This window comes from Poecile atricapillus, chromosome 18, assembly GCF_030490865.1.
Source record: "Poecile atricapillus isolate bPoeAtr1 chromosome 18, bPoeAtr1.hap1, whole genome shotgun sequence".
In the NCBI taxonomy this organism is placed as follows: Eukaryota; Metazoa; Chordata; class Aves; order Passeriformes; family Paridae; genus Poecile; species Poecile atricapillus.
In genome coordinates this window covers 2,494,174-2,511,334 of record NC_081266.1, presented here as the reverse complement: position 1 = coordinate 2,511,334, position 17,161 = coordinate 2,494,174, and the positions used below count along the sequence as shown (strand labels likewise).

At 39.6% G+C, this 17,161-nt stretch overlaps 1 long non-coding RNA gene across 2 annotated transcripts in view; it reads left to right on the top strand.

Annotated features, from left to right (window-relative positions):
• The first annotated feature begins 427 nt into the window (after positions 1-427).
• The window catches only part of LOC131586149 (uncharacterized), a 43,606-nt gene continuing 26,872 nt past the window's right edge, over positions 428-17,161 (top strand). For both annotated transcript variants that reach the window (XR_009279094.1, XR_009279093.1), the window contains exon 1: positions 428-540. This is a non-coding gene — a long non-coding RNA (uncharacterized LOC131586149). The remainder of the gene's footprint in view (positions 541-17,161) is intronic.

Genomic DNA, 17,161 nt, shown 5'->3' with positions numbered 1-17,161 from the left:
TTAATTTTGGTTTTAGTTTGTTTGTTCTGCCTTCCCGTTTTATGCATGAAAGAACAACAGATTCAGATAAGCCACTTACAAGCAGTTTTAAGGAAAGAACCCACAAAGAATCAAGTTACTCAATTTAAGACAAAAAGCCCTTGTCCTTAAAACATTCCCTGAGGTTAAACCACTTGAGAAAGGGTGGAAGAAGAGGTAGTAGGAGCCTAAATAATAATTTCTGGTTTGTGTCTCACCCAGGTAAACTCTAAACTAAGTTGGACTTTTTGGAGCATCACACTGCTTTTGAGAATAAGGAGTTGCTATGAATAACTTAATTTTGCTCTTGTGAAAGAGGGATGCTGGTGCTGCTTTTGATTTTGTTTTATGGAAGTAATAGTGAAAAACTAGAGGTGATGTTCTACCTGTTTTTTTTTCTTCTATTTTCAGCTAACTGCATCAATGAATGAGTGTTTCTTCATGCATCATTTGTAGTCTGCATTGTTGGAACATTTGAGAGAGAAGTTCTTCTTGGTCCTTTGCTACAGACCATAATCCAAAGTATGCTTTATCTAGAAATTGGTATCCTGAGGAGGAAAATGCATTATCAGGATGATGCTCACCTATATTTTGTGGATGTAAACCCAGGCAAAACACAGCAATTTTTCTTTCATGTGTAAACCATTGCAAATGCACCTTGCCTTTGAGGAGACAGTAAACTTTTAACCTTAATCAGGAGGTTTAACCTGAATCAGAAGGCTTGATCCCATTCCTTAGAAACTTCCTTGCATGAGCCAGAAATATTGTAAATGCTTCTGTGGGAAGAAAGGAAAAGCAAGTTCAGCTGGCAGTCCCAGATGTTGGCTCTGTTCATTTCGAGCACAGCAAACCTGCCTTTGTGCCCATTGATTACCAGAGATCAGCATGGTTCTGGGTAAAACAGGAAGAATTAAATTCTACTGTTCCTAGAAGTGAGTGAGCCAAGGGCAGGAGAAGAAGCAATCAGGCTTAGATTGTAAACTGAGTTAAATTTTTTGTGTATTCTTAGTCTTTAGCAGCAGCTGATCCCTTTTGACAACAAGTAGAAAATGTGCATGTTTTAAGGTTTTTTTCCTTAACTGCCCAAAGTCTGTAGGAAAATTACTCCCATCAACTTTCAGTGAATTTGTTCAGCTCAGAGCTGAAGATGTTTTGGATATTTTCCCCTCTAAGAGATAGCCCAAAAGAATTCTATATCATACTTATTAAAACATATTCATGTTTTATTTACTATTTCTATAATTTGTGGAAATGACCTGGTGTGAAATTAAGTCTGTTTCCTTCTGTCTCTCTGCTCTTGACCTTGCCAGCTCCTCTTGCCATTTCTCCCTTTTGAGGAGAAAAAAGCCTGTTTTATGACAGAAGCATGGCAGTCAACTTGCATCTGGGAGAAACAAAATACAGATTTACTTCAGCCCTCAGCTTTTCTGAAAACTTTTTCTTGACCTCATGGAGATGGAAAAAAATAACCTTTGGCTTCTGCTTCAGCCACCATTTTACCTGGGAAGGTCAGCTTCACACCTCCTTTCCCATTTTCTGTGGCTGTTTCTAGTAGAAGACAAAAACTAAACAGTGAATCCACTGGGACTACTGGACTGCTGGAGAGTGCCAGGATGTGCAGGAAAACTACAGAAGGAAGTGCCCTCTCCAATTGTGGTTTAGAGTTGCTTTTTTTCTGTGCATGGCTGCATTACTGAGGGCACTTGTCATGGGTGTAGCTCCATCCTGGGTGAGGGATGTGGCACCGTGTGCTGCCTCCCAGCTTGGGATATCTGTGTGCTGTTCTGGCCCTCAAAGCTTGGCTGATTAACTTTGTTTGAGTCTGAGGAACAGAGTGTGTGCCCTTGTCTCTGATGTCTGGCTCTGAGATCCAGGAGAACACTGAATTTCATATAATATGAATTTATGAGCATGTTTTCGTGGCGATACATGAAAACAACTCTTAGAAAAGTTAAAAGTGTAAGTATGTAGATTAGAGATTTTTCTTAAGTCACTGAGTAATAAAGTTAGTCTAGACTTTAAACTAGTTTAGAAAATAGAAGACAAGATGGAGGATTGAGTGTTGTCTCTTTTCCTTCTTTTTTCTTCATTTTCTTCTAGAGGTATTTGGGTAATAGTAGGTGATTGGATAGAAAATGCCGCAGTGCAGCTCACAGGTGTTGGGTCATTGGGTCATTAAGAAAAATAATATCCATGTCTGTTGTTAATTGGGTAAGAATGAATATAATGATAAAAAGGCTGCACAGTTCGGGGCCATTTTGTGCCATCAGAGCCCAAAGTGTGCCAGGTTGTGGTGAATTAAACTTGTGCAGAAAGTATGGAGAGACCTGCCAAGTTTTGTGATAACACCCTAATAAACATGAGAAACAAGATCCTGATGAGCTTTGGAGTTTTCTTCCTGACCCAGAGAACTGAGATAAACAGAACTCCCCGTGAGGGAATATTCCAAAGGAGCCCAGCTCAGAGAAGCTGAGAAATCCACGTGTGAGAAGAAGTGCAGCAGAATCAGAGAAAAACAGATTAAAAAGTTATAAACTTGGCTCTGCCTGGTTATTGTTATTTCTCATTTACCTCTGTGCAAACTAAACCACAGGGATATTAAGTTCATGCAGGTTGAGCAGCTCTTCTGCTTCACGTTAGCACAAGTTGTACACAGGGGTCCCACAGTAAATGCAGCACTGTGTTACCTCTCCCAGCTGCTGCTTGGTGAGCCAGCTTGAAGTGCTGTGGTACCTGCTCTAAATTTTGGATGATTAAGAAGGTTTGGGTATTCACAAAATGAATTTAAAACATCTGGACTGTGTAGAAACTCAGCTTAGGAGCTGGCCCTTTTTCTTTATGTTCCTTATATAGTCATAGGAGAGGTAAGTTCATGTTTTGCCTCTTCAAAAAGAAAAACAAACCCAAAACATCAAATCCTACCAAATCAGAGAAGGCTTCTGGCTTGCATATCCATATTTAGAGACTTAACATAGAAAGTGTGAGCAATTAAGGAGGAATTTATCTGTGGCACTAAAGCACGTGCCCATTGAGCTAAGTGCATTTCACTGAGTTTGAAACTGGCAGCAGATGGGTACCCAAACATAGGGATGATACAAGGATCACTTGCAGTAGAAGCAAGTAGAATTTTGATTTTCCAAGCAGAAAAATGAATGTGTCAACCTCTAACAAGATGAATTGTTTATTTTGTGTTTATTTTCAAAGTCTGCTGAAATGAGATGGTTATCTCTAGAATACTGCCCACTGAAAGCTGTGGATTCCTGTTGTTATCTGGTCCCATCTTATATTTTTTTGGGAGCTGGAAAGAAAGCAGGGCTTGTCTGGAAGGAAGCTTGTACTCAAGTTTCAATGTCCTTTACTGAGTTAGATTCACTTTTTGGCTGTGGAAAGGATCCCCAACCTATCAACAACACTGACAAACTCAAATTTATTACAAGAGTACTGAGTTTTTATACATGCAGTAGATTCTAAAGTGCTTTTTGTATAGTTCAGTTCAAGTGGTTAAAGAGAGAAAGCATGTGAAATGTAAACATTGTTGACATGAGCTGTTTTCTATTAATTAACTTATGCATATCAAACCGTGCCAGCACTTTACATGCAGCTCCCTTTCCCAGAAGATGCTTTGCCAAATACAACACAGGTTACATGGTGCAAAGAGCAAACAGGGGAATCAAGCCTTGATCTAAGCTTCTGCTGCCATGTACATGCTTGGCACACCTGTGAACAAGTTTACAGGAGCAAGCAGCTTTACTGCATAAAGATGAGGGCTGCTGAAATGCCTCCCTGATGGTTTCTAATAGGTGTGTTTGGGAGTTTGGGGTAATAATGCTCAAAAAGGGTCTCTACACTGCTTTGTGCCTTCTTGGAGAGTTGGCAATCAAAGACTGTGCAGTTGGCTGGGTGCTTGCAGCCTTGCTCCTTGGCATCCAGCCCTGGTATTCTTTTGTCTCCATTCTGCATCGTGGTTATCACACTGCCTCAGCACGGGGAAGGAGCAAAAACATTTTTAAAAGTGCAAAGGAAGAAGTCGAATTAAGATAAACATTTACATAACTGGGGAAAATTACCCAGGAAGGACTGGAAATCTGATGACATTCTGTTTACCTAGCGCGGTATTGAAACAGTTTGTGAGAGATACAAACCAGAACACTTTGTATAAATCACTGTGAATGTAAGGACCTGTGAAGCGAGACAGTAAACACTAAAATTATCAAGCTGGCTCAGCACAATAGAACTTACTCAAGACAGTATTTTGCACTTTTACTAAAGCTCTCTTGAGATGGGAAAAGAGCAAGATGGTACCAAGCTGCATGTTAAGAAAAGTTGCCGTACACTCTATATGTAAAATCTATACATTTTGCCCACTCTAACCAAATCTAGGTCTTGCTATTCTATTCAGAATTCATTCTATAAATTCAGGTCTTTCTGTGATTACAAAATTTGCATTTCCACTTTGTTTTGTTATTGTTAGGTAATCATAAGATGTGCTTTTACTTCTCATGTGTTTTAGCCAATAGAGGTAAAGAAATTTAAAGAAATTTCTGTGCAGAAATTTGGGCTCTGCACTGACCAGTTCACACGTCTGCTTGATACAACCCCTGTGAGATATCAGACTGCATCTAAGAAACACATTCTGTTTTATTTAGGAGCAGAAGCTTTGTTTGGAAAACTACCACAATATTTGGCTCCTCTTTCTGAAGTTAGTCTGAATTTTTCATGCCCTCAAATTAGATTAGATATGTGTTTTCTCCCAAGACTTCACTGTAATCCTTAGCATTTCTCAAGAGCTAGGATCTCTCAAGAGTTAGGGGTCAGTTGCAATATTGGAGGAGGTGCTGGCAAGATGTGGAAATGGATGTTTCCTCTTTTTGGCTGTGGTAATCTAGCAACTCTTGATTATGGCATATGGTGTGTGAAAACAAGCATCAAACCAATCAGATAGGCAAGGCTGGAAAGGGAAGTAGCTAAAGAGGTCTGGGAAAAATTCACAATGGGGAGATCTCAGCAAAAAAAGAAGTTGGGGAATTATTAATGTGCAGATGGATCAGAAATTCTCCTACGGGAAAAGACCACAGCAACCGCAAAATTCACATTTTCAAAATGAAACACAAGGATCACTTCCTTAACCCAGTCTTCTCAATAATAGCATAAGACAAGCAAATTCATTAAAATAACATAACCACCCTTCTCACTGCCTGGGAAGAGAGAGGAATAGTTTTATGCTGAACTTAAATTTTGTAATAAATACTGTATAAGAACATAAGCTAGATAACATATGTCATGATAAATGGAGTCTAGCCTACCAGGAGGCATTTATTAATAAAAAATACAGTGACAGCCAAAACAAACAGGCCTCCACAGAGCTCAAGTTTCTGTTTCATGCTCTGTGTTTGTGAGGGATGTCTCGAGCTCTGAACACAGCAGTGGGACAGAGTGGCTGAAGGATAAGTCAGGGAATGGATAAAAGCTACTCATGCCAGAAGATAGCGAGACATGGGGAAGAGTCTGCCATCAGATTAGATGAGAGGGAAGAGGAAAGTCAGGCTGGTGAAGCAAAGGGAACATGGAAACGTGACAACTGTGAAAGGAGCTCTGGGATGAGGAAGGATGAGTTGTTTGAGTGCTGGAGCTGATTTATTCACTTTCTGTGGGAAACTAGCTGCAGATCCCAGTCCACTGTCAGCTCTGAACATCTGGACAGATTCTGAACTTGCGTGCAAGATCTGTGGATTCCCTTTGCCTTCTCACAGTTTCTTGCCCTTCTCTTTGTCTCTCTTACGTGTCTCTTTTTGCTCTGGTGACAGCTGTATGCTCCTTGAGAGTGCAGTGTTGGAGGATTTCCCCATGGGAAATGTTTCTGGACTTTCTCAGGACAATGGGGAGCTGATCCTCGGATCAGCACCTGTGATGGACGTGGCACAATGCCCAGCTTAATGGGCTGGCAGTAAAATATAAATGTACCTTTCTTCATCCTTTCTCCATCCCCTCTTTGGCACTGCTCAGAACAGCAGGATGGTGTCAGGGAATTTTGGGTGCTTTAAGCATGTTCATATCATATTTGATTTTATTAAGTTTTTCTTCGTTGCTTTTTAACCTTTGGAAGTAAGTTTTACTTTCTTCCCTTCAAAAGTAAACAATTGATTCCAGGGCCAGTAAAAATATAATCCCTTCATAAGGCCTGAACCTGAGCCCTTCCCAGTAATGTTATGGCAGGTCATTGTTCTGTCAAAAGATTATTAACTTTTCTTGGTGTTAAAATACAAATAAAGAAGTAGGAAAGTTGTACGTGGTCCCCAGGGCACTTGCTCAGCTATGAAAATACCAAGTACAAGCACATTTCTCATTACAGAAAGGAGAATGGGGTATGTTTGGAACAATAGTAATCAATTTCAGAAATCCTGTGATTTATTGGGCATGGCAGTTTCAGATTTTTGAGGCATGCATAATACTATTTTCTACCCATCCCTTTTATACAAACAGATAAAACTTTTGGTGGAATTCAAACACAATTCACATGATGCATAATGCTAAAGCAGCAGGGAAACAATAATTCATTACAAGTTGCTTTGCTCTTCCCAGAGACAGATTTTATTTACCAAAGATTTACCAAATATAACCAAAGTGTCCACTTTAATAACATTTTTCTTTTTTAGATACGGTTCATCACTTTCCCAGAGGTTAAAAGCCATGAGGAGAAAGATGAGAATTCCTCTCTTTCAGTTGAGCTACTTTTTGGGTACATGACAAATACATGTATTTCCTCATCAGGACACAGAGAATCATAACTGAATTTATTTTCCATTTGGAGAGTATTAAGTAGCTGTTATCAATAACATAAATGAAGAATACTGCAATATAATTCTTCCACAGAAATGACTTTTGAGGAAGTTTCTTTTAGAAGAGAAGGCTTCCCAATTCACAGTATCCAGGGGTTTCTTTTTCACATAAGAAACTCCCCATTTCAATACCCAGAGCTGAGCTTGCTGTTGGAGCCCTGACTTACTGGTGTGTTCAAAATTTTTGGCACTTGAAAGTAGAACATATAAAACTGATTGGTGTTGAAGTTTAGTTTGGGGAAAAAAAACATTTCATATCTGATCTCTTGCTCAGCTTTTGCACTTGGGAGGTCTCTGGCTTACTATAAGAATCAGATAAAATTGGCTGCCAAAATCAAGAGTCATAACAATCCATTTAACAAACTTGCCAGATTTGCTGGAAGACCTAACATTTGATCCTCAAACATCTGCCTTTGCTCTCTCTGTCACTCAGTAACAGAATATTGTGTTCCTTGTTAGGTTTGCTTCTTCCCATACCCAGCAAAGCCATTTTTGTTGTCCTGTGGGAGAGTTTATGGCCCTTGCTTGGTTGCTGTGACTAAGATCATTCTGACTTGGTCACTGTGAAGCTTCTGCCACCAAAAATGATAGCCTGAACTTTTGCCTTCCTTTTTTGCTCCTTAGCTGTCTGTAGCTGACATGAAATCCTCATTTGTACCACCACAGCTGCTCCCTGGAATCTTGCTGGCAGAAGAACAGCTCTTGTCACCTCTTAAGAGATTAATTATTCCCGTGCCAAAAATGTTACCTTTTGGCCACAGGTGGTGACCACATCCTCCCTGCTCTTTGTCACTTGCTGCAGCTTTGGGCAGGGCAGGCAGGACACCATCAGCCAGAGGGGTTGTTCTGGGACAATGGAGGCAGCAGATGTTGCCAGGAGCAGGCTGTGACTCACAGCCCAGAGGAATCCTCATGCCACGCTGGATGGGGTCCTGGCATGCTCCTCCCTGGGACAGGGAATGTCATGGCTGGCCTTGGCAAGATGTGCACGATAATCACCGAGCTGCTTAAGGAGAGAACACAGGGATAAAGAGAATAAAGAATAAAGAGGAAAATAAAGAATAAAGAGGAAAATAAAGAATAAAGAGGAAAATAAAGAATAAAGAGGAGCTGGGACTTGAGGCTCAGTGAGAGCAGGGCTATTTTGTTCCAGTGTCACTGCTGTCCCTCCAGCTACCTCATGTATGGCTCTTTGTAGATGTAACACGACGCTCACCCTGCTTCACCCCAGAGGGCTAAATCTGCTCCTTGCCACGTCACTTCATCATCTAATTGTTGGCTGTATGCATTATGTGAGGCAGTGCTCTGGCACAGCACGCAGAGCTGAGCCCTGTTGCAAGTCCATTAACTCAGATGGAGCTACCTCCAGAGATGAATGTGCATGGAACTTCAGAGCTACTTTAATCAGAGTGTTTCATATTCATGAACCCCTGTGTAAAGAGAGCTGTGTAATTAAGATCATTCATAATGCTGTAGGATATTTGAGCTAAGATAAGGAAGGTAACTTGTTTTTTAAGGGCACAAATTGATCTCCTGCTGTGGTTAGGAAAGCATGATCCAGTGCACGTGTTCAGAGGAAGATTTAATAGTTGTGCTGCTGTTCTCTGAGTGCATGTAACAGGAAGAATAAGGTTTTCTGATAAATAACATATTCATTTTTCTAAGCGTTGATGTTAATCAAGACTAACGTACATCGATGAGCATAAAAACTACAGTGAATCAATGCAGTGCTTGTCTATAACCCTCTCCTGAATACTGGGAAAGCACAAGATGTTGGGAGATAAACTGCTGTGCCTTTCCTTTCTCTCATACTTCTTAGAACTCGTCAGCCTGTGAAAATACAGGCATCTTTTTCTGAAGGGAAAAGAAACACAGAGGGTACGAGGCACATGCACAGTCTCACAGTCCCTCACTGTTTGTCTGACTCATTCAGAGCCTTGGAAACTCCCCTCCACCTAAAATATGACCTGCTGTGGGAAAGCAGAGGGGTTTTTTTTTGTCCCTGCAAGTTCCCAAATGGTACTTATGGAAGAGGTTTAAAAATGTGTTTTCAACACATCACACAATTAATAATCAGCTCTGTGCTCCCTTCTGGCTTAAGTTACAATGGAAGGAGGCATTCTACAAGGCTCTCCTTGCTTTCCACAAATCTCACAGCAACATGCCATGAAATTGGTCAGCCCAAGAACTGATTCAGGAAGGCATGAGAAGCAGTTTGTTGCTGTAGACTGAGCCCTCTGCTTTTGGAGAGAACTTGGCATTTTCTTTAAGAAAGCTCATCTGAGGGAGAGGCTGTTGGATAGGAAATCTTCATTGCCTCCATCCCCTGAGGAAGTGCAGATCCTATCTGGAGAGGAAGCAACAATCTTTCTTCCTTTTCTTTGCATGCTGGTTCTGAGACCCAGGAGATGGGACCTTCCTCCTCCATCTATTAATGTGTTGTTTTACCAGTCCCTTCTCTTTCCAGTGTGAAAATCTCTAGGAAGTTTCTGTGTCCTGTACCAGGTCCCCTAGTTCCTGATTCATTCCCATGTATTCACCAGCTGAAGTGTTTTGTGAAAGTGGCTGGGTTAATTACCTGGAAAAAGCTCTCTAGGTGGAGCTGAGGGATTTGTTTGGGGTTTAGATTTACACAAGTGCTCCTGCACTTGTTTTTGTATCAAAATACAAAATAATGGCTTCTTAAATTTGGTTTTGATGTACTGTTCTCATTTCCAGTCTAATAGTTTTCTGCCCTCAAAAATACTCATGTGCAGTTTCAGTGGAGGCTCACTGGAAGTTTCTTTGATGTTGTACTTTAGAAAATGCCACTTCATTTTTTGCTGTATTCAATTCTACACCTGGCACAAACACCGTTCCAAGTTTTATTGGGAGACCTGTAAAGCTGGTATAGTTTCATATGGAAATGTTTAAATCTCTGCACAGTGAGGAACAGAAAAAAAAATCACTGTTTTAAAACTTTTGCATGAGTGTCCTGTTTGAGCCTTAGATGTCTACTTTGGGATCAGCTGAGATTAATGATCTGCTTTGGTGAGAGCTGTCAAAGCTCAGTTGAATGATTTCCCTGGCTCTGAACTAGGCTGTAATCAGAGTTGAGTCTTATTCTGCAGCAAACCCCACCTTGAATGCCAGGAAAACTTCAAGGTGTTTCACAAAAATAATGATATTGTATCTGATTCTCTTGTCAAGTTCTAAACAAGATTATTCTTGATTTGCAAAACGTACCAGGATGCAGATAAATGGCTTGCCACGCTTTATTGTTCATGTATTCACTGCTTGGTAAATGATTCCAATGTTTAACTCACAGAAAATTTAGGTTTTCAAGGGGGCTGAGATTCTCTAAATAAAGACACTCTTGTATAAGATTGTCTGAATAAACTGCATGTTTCATTCAGAAAATTTACAGCAGCTGAGAAGGAACAAACGTTTGTTGCACACTGAAACACAGAAATTTATATTTTAAGAAAAAAAAAATATTCTAAGTATTTTTCTTTATGTCTAAATCCAGTAATGGTTTAACATCAAAATCTGCTCTCATGACAGGAGAAATACCTTTGTGATTTCTTAGAGCTAGATGCTTTGAGCAAACAAGAATGACTATGTGAAAGGCCTTGTTCAGTAATGAAGGTTTAAAGTGAAAGCAAAAAGATTTTGCCATAGAATTTTCCATTAATTGTAATGGAAGATGCATGGTTAAACCACCCATACTGCATCTCTTATTTTCATTAGGAGTTCCACCACTGCCTTATTTCCCTTCACTGAGGTCTCTGCTGGTTTCTGTATTTTTCTTTTTTTCCATTTTCTGGTCCAGACAAATACCACAGTGACGAATATGTTAGAATAGCTTCTAAAATAATGGAATGTCCACAGTTTTTCACTCTTTTTTCCCCTCCTCTGTACTTTACCTGATCTTACAAATAGATAATCAATAGCCAAAACAGTTCTTTTTTTCAGGAGACTCCAGGCAAAAACTGTCCAAGAGATCCCAAAAAGTTTAAATAATTTATTTGACAGTAACTCATTTATTTGTACTCCTGAGCATCTCTCGGCTCTGGAAAGAGGGAGAAACACCAAAGTACTGTGGCATAGTAATTTTTTTAATGGCATTCATGCTTTAACCTCAAATGGGAGAACTTTCCATCTGGACAAATATCCTGTCCACTTGGATCTATCCCAGTATGAGGTGCTCTACGTTTCTGTGAGAAGCTTTAACATTTTGGGGTTTGTTCTGAAGAAATGCTTTAGCATTTTTAACTTCCTAAGCCATTTCAGGACAAAGAAACAACTTCAGACATTTCAAGCCTTTTCTAATATTAGATTTTATAGGTGGATCAGTACCTTTTTGTTTCTGAAAGCAATAACTTCTAAATGCATTTCTTTAGTAATTTTCCAAACATTGAACTTATAGCTGTCAAATCTGTTCATCTATAAGCAGAGTATCTAGCTGCACTTGATATAATTTTGGTGAATATGGTATATGGTATAGAGAACCAAGATTTTATCTGAAGAGCTATCCTTTGGAAGGAGATAAAAAAGAGTTTCTCATCTGATTGCAATTTTGCTTTGCTTCAGTGTTTTTTTTCAGGAGGATCTGGATTATTACAGCTGAATAGAAAAAAACATATTTTCCCAATGATTTGAAAACAAAATGTAAGACAAACTGATGTTGTATGAAAAATTACACCATAACTACTGAAAAGGAAGAAGAAAGGAATACCCTCAAACCAAACAATCAAAGAAACCCATTTTCTCTTTGGGTTTTATTCTTTCCATTGGTGATGACATTCAGTGGTTGATTAATGTTGCGTCGGGCCACGTTTTGTTTAGCTACATTAAATATTTCTGCAAACTCTCCCCATGCCTTTGTGGATGGTGACAAGAGCTTGGATTTTCCTGGTGATGATTAGTGCCGTGGGGCTGTTCTCAGTGTGCTGAGTGATGCTCTGATTGTCCATTCTCATCAGGCAACATTAGAAGCGAGTGCTTTCCATGGAGTGTTTCTTGTGCCAGAGGATGTGCATCACTCTTCCAGCAGCTTGGCTTCTCTCCTTCATTGAGATTCATTTGGATCTGCAAGCTGTCCCCTGAGCATGAGCACTCTGTGCAACTGGAGATGCCTCATTGCCTCATTCCCTTCTAATCTCTTCCTCCTTAATACCCAGTTTTATAAGACATGGTTCATTTTCAGAATTTTATATATCATAAGTTTCTTGATTTGATGGTTTTTGAATACTCTAGATTTTTCTCCTTCATTTCTATTGTATGTTACAAAAATCACTCAGATTTGCTTCAGAGAGTGGTGCTGGCTCATTTCATCATTAAATATAAATCCATTCTGGTTTGTTTTTTTGTTTTTTTTTTAAGATAAACAGGTTACTGCATAATTTTCTCCTCATTTTCTCTGTATTTTTATCTCTTTTGCAGAAACAGTGTTGCAGTACCTGTGTAAATAGGGATTCAAAACTTGAAAAAAAAAAGTAAATGTTTGCTACAGCAGAATCACAGAATAGAAAAACATTCACAGAATCACAGAACAGTTCAGGTTGGAAGGCACTTCTGGAGATCATCCAGTCCACCCTTTCTGTTCAAGATAAGATCAGCTACAGGTCATTGCTCAGGGCTGTCTCCAGTTTAGCATCTTCAAGGAAAGAGACTCAACAACCTCTCTGGGCAACCAATGAATGACTTGTCCTAGAGCAAAATCTTTTAACTTATGTTTAAATGGAAATTTCTGTGTGAGAGAGTGAGACCAGTCTTCTTTGCTGTCTTCCATTGGGGAAGATTCTCCCATGTATTGGCAATTTCTTCCTGAAACATTCTTTTTTTCCCCACTGAACAGTTCCAGTTATCTCACCCTTTTTTTGTATGACAAATTCTCCAATTTTTTCACGGAGTTTGATGAAATCAATATGTCTCTCTTGTGCCAGTAAGGCCAGAACTGCAGATGTGGCCTCACCACTCCTCAGTGGAGGGGAAGGATCACTTCTCTCCATCTTGTTGGCAATGCTCTTGCTGATGTAACCCAGGGTATTGTTGGCCTTTTTTTTGGCTGTCTCATGTTCAGCTTGGCATTTTGATTTTCCTCACCTGATACCTGCACACTCACACAGTGTCTTTATTCCATCTGAATCACATATCCCTGCTTCTACCTCTTGCATGTTTTATTTTCGTGTTGAACTCATCAGGATCATGCTGCTCATCCATGCAGGATCCATGCTTGATTGCTCTCTTGTCAGGACAGACCGAGGCTTGGAGGAGTTAGTCCCCCAGGTCTCCCTTCTCCCCAGGACTGTCTGCCTGGTTCTCTCAGCCAGATCCTGGAGGAAAACCGTGTGCTCATCTGAAGTCCTGCTTTTTGCCTTGTTTCCTTCTTGCAGGATCTTGAACTCCACCATCTTGTGGTCATTTCAGCAAGGCTGACCCCGACCTTCACACCCCTGACCAGTTCTTTCTTGTTTGTGTTGGTGGGGTCCACTAGACCATCTTCCCTTGTTGATTCCTGGATATTCAGGAACGAAGATTGACTTGCACTTGTCTATTGTGGTAATTTCCTTTAATTTTTCTGACATCTCTGCATTTACACTCTCAACCCTATACCTCAGTTGATTAGAACGAGCTGTAGTTCTAACTCAGCTGTTCTGGCTTGCTGCCCAAAAATAATATTCCATCATTCCCTGATGGGGAAAAACGTCCTGTAGACTTGTGGCCATTTGTCCTCACATCTATTTGCAGCTCTTATTTCCCTTGAGAAGCATCCAAGACCATTTGGATGTTTAATTTTCCAATGTCCTCACTCATCTCCAACCCCCTCCCTCTCTGCTTCTTGGAAGAACCAGCTTATGAGGAGAAATCTCCCACATTGTTTAATTCCATTATTCACTACTCTGTGTCCATTTAATTTCTACTCATCACATAGCATTCTTTAGCTCCTCCTCTTTCTGAACTTACTTGGAGACCAGCCCCTTGTAGCACTTACAGATGCATAAACATATAAAAAGTGGGCACTTTGTCATGTTACAGATTTTATTTAACAGCAGATCCAGCTATCAGATTATTATTAGGTAATGTGCTGACATACACACCCCTGAGGGAGATGATTGTGAGCTGCTGGAGGAAAAAACGATCAAGATTAGTCTGCCAAATATATGGTAGGTATTAATCATCATCAAACACAGCAGGTTTTTTTCTCAGAAAAGCACTAAACTACAAAACTTGTCCTTTTGTCTGCAGAATTACTGTAGCATGCAGTGAACTGGGGTTTTTTTGACAGAATCAACTTTGACAGCATAATAATTTAATAATTTCAGTTGCTTTCTAGCATTCCAATGTTTTCTTCTCAGAATTCCCCTTCAACACAAAATGTCATGAATTTCAATAAAATTGGACTGAATGAACATGCAACTTGCATTATCTCTATTAAGAGATTTCAAACAAAGTTTTTATCCTCTTTCACTGATATTTCCCATTATTGAAAAGACCAAAATCTTCTAGTCCTTTTCAAACCTTCTTATGCTCGGAATTAAGTTTGTTTAGCACTACATCTTTGAGTTCTATGTCCACTACAGCATACAGAGAATAAAAGTCAATATGCTTGTATCAAGTACTTGAACTTAAATCAGGACTTGGTGTCTTGAGCCTAGTGAGATTCAGATCCCAAAATGAGGGATATTAGTAAACTGAGGTTCTACAGGCATGACTTTAAACTTTTTGTGAAACAGTCTCTCTGCATCCCTCTTAGAGATATTTGTGTATTTTTCTGAAATTCAAATAAATATGTTAAGAAGAAAAAAAGATGGAATAGAGAATTGACAGTTTTTACAGAATCTCAAATTTTTCACAGAGTAGATTGAACCAATCCTTGAATGCAGTAGATGACTCAGTTTTCCACTTCCCATTCCATCCGTTTTTCCCCCACTACAGAAATCAGTCTCTTTCTTTAAAATAAATATATCAAGTGTTGCACATGGTGTCACGGAGGGAGCTCTCATCATGCTGATCATGGTCTCAGGGGCACAATGCAGATAACAGTGTAATTGATGGCATCAATAGAACACAAAGGTTTAAAGTGTTTTGCTGTTATCTACAACCCTTTAATTTGCAATGTGTTCAAATAAATATTTCTGTAGCTAACAGATCATTTAAAACTGTGCTATGGGCATCTCTTGAGACTGAGAATTCAGTGATATTAACAACTTGCCACTAGGATTTTGCCAGGAGTCACTAAATGGCACAATTAAATTTGGAGTGTTCCTTCAAGGTTCATTTACTTTCAGGACAAGATCAGCTGTCAAACAGAACAAGAGCTGCTTTAGAGAAACAGAATAATCAATTAGTGACTAATTGAGCATTTTCAGCCAAATGATTTTACCCATTTATATATTTTTTCCATCATAGTTGAAGAATGCTGCTTTATCAGAATAGTTAATGATGTTAAACTTCAGAGCCCAGATTAATTTCCAGCCTTATTGAAGGGAACATAAAACTAGCAATTTTGGGAGTTTTGATCAAGGAAGAGAGTTAGTTTCTCCAATAAATGACTTTTTGTGGATAATATCTTTTTCTATGTAAATCTGCTGAACTCTCAGCATAATACCATTAAAGCTCTCTTAGTTCTCACATATCAGTCAGCACAAAAATCTCACGTTGTTCTGCTGACAGCATTGCCATGCCTGATGCAGCACAGAAGCATGTTAAATACATTACTGTTTCCATTTAGGTTTGCAAGCACTTACATCTGAAAAGAGGAAGGGAGAGGATGGCTAGTTAAAATTATTTTTCCTTCCTCTCGTAAAACACAGGAGGTGAATCCAATGTTGAAATAGATGAAAGTAGGAGTGTATTCCAGTCATGAGCACAAGGTACCACTAAACACTGCCTTCTAAAAAAAATTCTTGTGTAGGAGAGCTCCTGAGAATGAATTAGGGAGTGTGTGATAACATTGAAATAAAAGGATTTGTGTAGCAGTAGCTGGAAGCAGAGGTTGGTTTGCTCTCCTGCCAAATGGATATATTCTGACTTACTCAGTACGTGGGGAATCAAATCCTGTTTTTGTAAACCAGTGACAGAACTCCCATTGACCTCAACAGAACCTGGAACTGATGCTCTGCTTCTCTGTGAATAATATTTTCACATCATTTACAGGAGGGAGTTTTTCTTCTTGGTCAGCATGGTAGGAGCTTATCAGAACATATGGAGCTCCATGAAATATCTACAGACTAATGCCACTGGGAATGAGAGGCGATTTTGACCTTGTTTGTTGAAGAGGAAACTGGATGTAATGATCCCAAAGGGCAAGGAGACCACTGGAACTGGAAGATTTGGAAGCTGCATGGCAATATCATGATAGCAGCTGGAGCTTTGGGTTTGCTGCAGTTAATATGTGATGTGGATAGGGAGGGAATTTCTTATCCCTCACACTTTCTCCTTACAATCAAAGCTAGAATGCAATATTTCTAAAGTTTAGACAGGAATTGCAGCAAATAAGTTCAGTTAATAGCGTTCCTCAGTGAATGGTACGTCAGCTGAGATTTTCCTGCTCTCTCAGTTCCCTGGAAAATTCTGAACATCCTAATAAGTTCAGAGATGACATTGATGCCAGGTCACACAGCTACTGGCTGAGGAGTGCTGATGTGCACTCTGAGAATGGTTAATGTTTCATTTTATTGCATAGCCAAAATAAGACAGGGCTATAGTGCAGACTCTTTTCCACTTGCACTCTGGGGATTCTGAAACATTTCACTTTTCCTGGTGGCTATATGGAGCAAAACAAAACATCAGCCAGTAGTTTACATTTTTTCTGCCTGCTTTATTTAGCACCAACCCTGAAGTGACTCTGGGTATTCATAAAAAGAGAACTCTCACAACACTGAGCCCATGTGAAAGATGGTGTCGGCTTTCCTCTGTGGAGATTAAAAACAGAGGATTTTCTGTGCCAAGCCCAACTTCATGGCTAAGTTAAGGCAGGGAGCCTGTTTTCTGTCCCATCACTGGCTGTGTAATTCTGTCTGCAAAAGTGTGCTGAGGACTAATGGTATAACTTGTTCTGTCAGTCCATCTTTCCAAGGGAATTCACTGGTCTGGGATGTGACTGGTACTTGAAAATGAGCCTTGAATCTAGATGGAGGCAGGACAGTCCTTGCTAAGAGAAGGATGAATGAACAAGATGAAAACAAACAAGAATTGCCATTTTTCAGAATCGTGTGTTAGTAAAATTGCTACTAGGTTAGAATATAAATATTTTGTATCCCTAAAAAGTTAGGGGCTTAATCTTACAATGAGACATCATTTATTAGAAACATTTCTTTCTG